Source organism: Heptranchias perlo, chromosome 1 (genome assembly GCF_035084215.1).
Source record: "Heptranchias perlo isolate sHepPer1 chromosome 1, sHepPer1.hap1, whole genome shotgun sequence".
In the NCBI taxonomy this organism is placed as follows: Eukaryota; Metazoa; Chordata; class Chondrichthyes; order Hexanchiformes; family Hexanchidae; genus Heptranchias; species Heptranchias perlo.
The window spans coordinates 174,498,743-174,504,785 of record NC_090325.1 but is presented as its reverse complement, the minus strand read 5'-3'; positions in this window follow the sequence as shown (position 1 = coordinate 174,504,785).

Here is a 6,043-nt window from a genome sequence, read left to right as displayed (position 1 = left end):
CCTAACCAGGTCAATAATTTGCCCTCAATTCCATGAGCTTCAACTTCAACTAATAGTCTCTTATGAGGGACTTTATCAAATGCCTTCTGGAAGTCCATATAAACAACATCCATAGACATTCCCCTGTCCACTACTTTAGTCATCTCTTCAGAAAATTCAATCAGGTTTGTCAGGCATGACCTACCTTTTACAAATCCATGCTGGCTGTCTCTGATCGGCAGAAAATTTTCAAGGTGTTCAGTCACTCTATCCTTAATTATAGATGCTAGTAATTTCCCGACAACAGATGTTAGGCTAACTGATCTATAATTCTCTGTTTTTCCCTCTCTCACCTTTCTTAAATAGCGGAGTGACGTACAATTTTCCAATCTAAAGGAAAGGTTCCTCAATCGAGAGAACTTTGGAAGCTTATAGTTAGGGCATCTGCAATGTTCTCTCCTACTTCCTTTAAAACCCTGGGATGGAAACCATCTGGTCCTGGGGATTTGTCACTCTTTAGTGCCATTATTTTCTTCATCACTGTTAATTTGCTTATGTTAATTATGGGGAGTCCCTGTCCCTGATTCAAAATTAGTTTCCTTGGGGTGTCCGGCATGCTATCCTCTGCGTCAGTATTTACAATAGAGGAAAAGTAACAGCTTTGCCCAGTTTACTGAGGTCAGCCTTACCTAAATTTAGAATCTTAGTAGTTGATCCGGGTTTCTCCCTTTCAAACACAACATTGAACTTGATCAGATTATGATCACTATTAGATAAATGTTCACGCACCGTTATGCTGTTAACTAAATCTGGCTCATTACTCATTATTAAATCTAATATGGCCTGTCCCCTTGGTTCTGGGACATATTGTTGCAGGAAGCTGTCCTGAACACACTCAAGAAATTCGGTACCTTTCTGACATGAGCTCGTCTGCTTATCCCAATCAATATGAAAATTAAAATCCCCCTTTGCTACATACTCGTCTAATCTCTGCATTTATACATTCTTCCACCTCACAGCTGCTACCAGGGGGCCTATACACAACTCCCACTACAGTCTTAAATCTTTTTCTATTTCTATTTCTTAATTCTACCCATAAAGCCTCCACTGCCTGCTTACCTCTTGTTATATCCTCTTATTATTGAAATAATTTCATCCTTAATCACTAAGGCTACTCCTCCACCTCTACCAGTTTCCCTATCCTTCCTATGGACCTTATAAGCTGGTATATTCAGTTCCCAGTCCTGATCGTCTCGCAGCCATGTCTTAGTAATGCCTGCCACGTCATACCCTCTAAGTTGAATTTGCACCTGCAATTCATTCAATTTGTTCCTTATACTCCTTAATTTTAGCTAACAGTCTCTTATGTGGAACCTTATTGAATGCCTTCTGAAAGTCCACATAAACTTCATCCATAGACCTTACCCTGTCTACTACGTTAGTTACTGCCTCAAAAATTTCAATTAGGTTCGTTAGACGTGACCTACCTTTTACAAATCCATGTTGGCTCTCTCTAATCAGCTCAAATTTCTCTAAGTGCTCAGTCACTTTATCCTTCATTATAGATTCCAATAACTTCCCCACAACAGATGTTAGAGTAACAGGTCTATAACTTCCTGGTTTCTCGCTCTCTCCTTTCTTAAGGGCATCCTTCCTAAGTGTGGCCACAATACTCCAGCTGGGGCCTAACCAGTGTTTTATAAATGTTTAGCATAACGTCCTTGCTTTTGTACTCTATGCCTCTACTTATAAGGCCAAGGATCCTGTATGCCTATTTAATAGCCTTCTCAAATTGTCCAGCCACGTTCAAAGACTTGTGTAAGTACACCTCCAGCCTCTCTGTTCCTGCACCCCCTTTAAAATTGTATCATTTAGTTTATATTGCCTCTCATTCTTCCTACCAAAATGAATCACTCACACATCTCCATGTTAAATTTCAACCGACATGTGTCTGCCCATTTCACCAGTTGGTCTATGTCCTCCTGAAGTCTGTTATTATCCTCCTCACTGCTACATTTCTGAGTTTCATGACATCTGTAAACTTTGAAATTATGCCCTCTATAGCCAAGTCCAGGTCATTAATATATATCAAAAAGAGCAGTGGTCTTAATACCGACCCCTGGGGAACACCACTGCATGCTTCCCTCCAGTCTGAAAAACAACCGTTCACCACTATTCTCTGCTTTCTGTCCCTTAGCCAATTTCATATCCACGCAGCCACTGTCCCTTTAATCCCATGGACTTCAGTTTTGCTAACTAGTCTACTTTGTGGTACTTTAACACACGCCTTTTGAAAGTCCATATACATAACATCAACCGCACTACCCTCATCAACCCTCTCTGTTACTTGATCAAAGAACTCAATCAAGTTAGTCAAACACAATTTGCCTTTAACAAATCTGTGCTGGCTTCCATTTATTAGCCCATATTTTTTCCAAGTGCCAATTAATTTTGCCCCGGATTAACGTCTCTAAAATTCTCCCCATAGCGCTGAAATGACCCTAACTAAAGTCACAAATAACGTTTTCTGTTACTGTAACCTTGATGTGTTATCACTTCTCGGCCTTTCTGCATCCTTCAACATGGTTGATCACACCATCCTCCTCCAACACCTCTCCTCTATTGTCTAACTCCATGGGATTGCCCTCATTTGGTTCCACTCATCTATTTGATCATAGCCAGTGTATCTCTAGCAATGGCTTCTTTTTGCATCCCCACACAGTCATCTCTGGCAACTCCCCAGCGCTGTGTTCAACACCAAGCATAAGCTTCCAACCCAATATCCTCCCCATCACAAAGACCACCTACTTCCAGTTCCGTAACATCACCTGCTTCCACCCCCATCTCAGCCCATCTTCCACTGAAAACTTCATGTGTAATCTCCAAATTTAGTTAGTCCAGTGATCTCCTGTCTGGCCTCCCATCCTCCATAAACTTCAGCTAATCATAGAAACATAGAAAAGTTACAGCACGGAAGGAGGCCATTCAGCCCATCGAGTCCGTGCCGGCTCTATGCAAGAGCAATCCAGCTAGTCCCACTTCCCTGCCCTATCCCCATGATTCTGCTGTAAAACTTTGTATCCTGTCCCACACCAAGTTCTGCTTGCCCATCACCCCATCTACGCCGACCTACATTGGCTCCTAGTCCCCCTCATTTTTTGCATTTAAATCCCTTTATGGCCTCACCCCTCTCGATCTCTGTAACCTCCTCCAACTCTACAGCACCCCTTCCAGTTCTCCACTCATCTTACTGCGACCTCTTGTGCATTCTCCCTCCCTTTACCCCGCCATGGCAGCTATGCCTTCAAGCTGCCTAGGTCCCATGCTCTGTAATCCCTGCCCTAAACTCCTCTACCTCACTCTCCTATAAGATCCTCCTTTAAAACCAAGCTTTTGATCACCCCATTTAATCTCTCCTCCTTTGTCTCAGCATTCATTTTCCTCATGCCTCAGTGAAGTGTTTCCAGTTGTTTCCCTACATTAAAGGTGCTACATCAATATAAGTTGTTGTGGCCATTGTTTTGCAGTCAAATGCAATTTGCACATTGTAAGATCTTAAAAACAGTATGTGATAAATGGCTAGGGTTATACTGGCCTCCTCTACCTGAGCCACTTTAACCTTCCAGAATCAAACTGACCACCTTATGCCCCTAACCAACTCAATGAGGAAGATCATAAGTTTTGTAACACAGCAACAAAACATGTTTTTTTTCCACATGAGCCACCTAGTGTAATCCCATTGTCCTTGCTTCCCATACCCTTTTATATACTTTTTCAGGCAACTGTCTAATTCCATCTGAATAGAATTTATGGACTTCAACCAGTTTCATTTTTTTCCCCCTGCTGTGGTGCTTTTTAAGCTGTACTTAGTACAGATTGCAAGTGCATAGACCTCAGACAATCCACACTGACTCCATTCTTCACTAGAATCTTGAACAAAGCACGACTGCCTTCCTGACACACAATCTTTTGGCAAACTGAGTAAGTGTAAGTTTTCTTTGTTAAACTTTTTTCCATATTGTCTTTCAGATTTTATTTCCTTTTCAGTGACCATACACAAGATTTGTTGTGTAGGTTGGTAGAACTGCAGTCTGTGCTGACAAGCAAAGTGTCCATGGATATCACTGAACAATTCAACAACAGTTATGAATAGCTTCACCAGGAATTTCAAGAGTTTTAATATTTCAAGATGTGATTTGTGCTAGTTGTGTCCAACTGCAGAAAATAAGTTGGGTGTGTGCATGCACATCTTGTTCTTCATTATTGGGAAAGACTCAGACAGCACATACTGCCTTTTATCTTTTTACAGGTAACTGAAGTTCTCACTGCCTTCTGAAAGGAACCAAGAGATGGGAAATGCTAGTCCCCACCAGATTTCAATGTGTCTGTTAAACATTGTTGTGTTCACTACAGGCAGTCCTGCATCTGATCCAGTGGACTCTGGTCTAATCAACAACAGGCATTACATCTGGCACATACCACATGGTGTGGCAATTGTAGATGACCACGTAGGTTAGTGTTGCCCAAGTGGGCTGCATCTGTTTGCTGGCATAAGTGAGAGGCACCAATATGCAAGTCCCTTTTTTCCACTTGGTGATGCTGGGTGTTAAGTTGTAACCTGGCTACCCATCAATGAGATCAAAATGGTAAGGAACAACCTGCCAACTGTCACAGCTACTGTGCCAAGTCCAGGTTTTGATGAATCTGAAGATCATCACATATAGTTGCTGCCTTTGTTCTTCATTTGGCATAGAGCCCTATGCCTCCTTGCTTTGCTGCCGAAGTCTGGGACACTGCAAATCAGATGCAGTCATTGGCATCTGCAGTATGTTTTGTGGCACAGGATAATCTTGGCAGCTGTTTTCTATACCTTTGTGCTGAACAAGATATTGGACACCATTGTCAAAGTGTCCGTGGAGCTGACTGGATCCAGCAGTGATCATGTGAAGACTGCCATTGTGGTCAGGGCCATCCATGAGATCAGTAAGGTGGAGAACAATTTTCAAGTTGTCCCAGTCCTTTTGTGTCTCTTTGCTTTTTTTAACCCCTCCACCCATAAAACAGAAATGGTAAGTGAAGCCCAAAGAGAAATTGTAGAATCTTGTACATAGGATTGGACAGCTCCACAGGTGGGTGTTACAAATTTTAGGTCTGCATTACATATTCTCTCAGTTTCAGTGTTACACTCTTTGTAACATTGTAGATAACAAAATATGCCATACTACACCTTTAGTGCACTAAATACACTTTTCCAACTAGTATTCTTCCTGAATCTGTTTGGCAGTATGTTTAAGAGGAGAGCTTTCTCCCTCTGGGTCTGACTTCCTTACCAGCTCTGAGACTGTTTCTGTAGACTGTGTGTTTATTAGCTGGACAGGAAAGCAAATGCTTGGCCTCTGACACTCTCCATATCTGAAAATTAGCAAGTTCAACTGCCTATTAAACCAACCACAGTGATCTTAGGTATGAGCTTCCCTGGCAACATCTAGGGCTTACCTGAATGAAGCCATTCTGACAATGCGTGTGTGAATATCAGTAGGACGAGCTAGAATGTGTCAACAAACCCCTCTCTGCTTTGCTCCCCTCCACCCCTCCATCTGAGATGGATAACTACAGAAGGCTGACCCATAGTCTTTTTTCCAGCAGCTCCAGCATTTTTTCTCTCTCAAGTTTTTTTAAAAAATTGGACCTCTTGCATTTAACTTCATATCAAAAGCATAGGTCCAAATAGTCAAAAATCTCAAACCACAACATAGCAGGGTTCTGCAGGAGATGTGGGAAGCATGTGGACCTTATGGAGCTTCTCACTTGTGCACTTTCTTCACCCACTCACAGGCAGCCTTCTAGTTCTCAACTTCTGCGATAACTGCTAGCACAAAGATACTTAACTACAGGGATCGACCCTTGATAACACTTATAAACTGCGGGAAAGTGTCATGTGATCAGATTCAATAATTCAGACCTCCAGGAACATGTCCTAGAAGAAACTCCTATCCCACCTCAGTAGCAGGCTCCCAACAAAAGCAATCAAAAGAAATCTGACTGAGAATGGGATTGGTGGTTA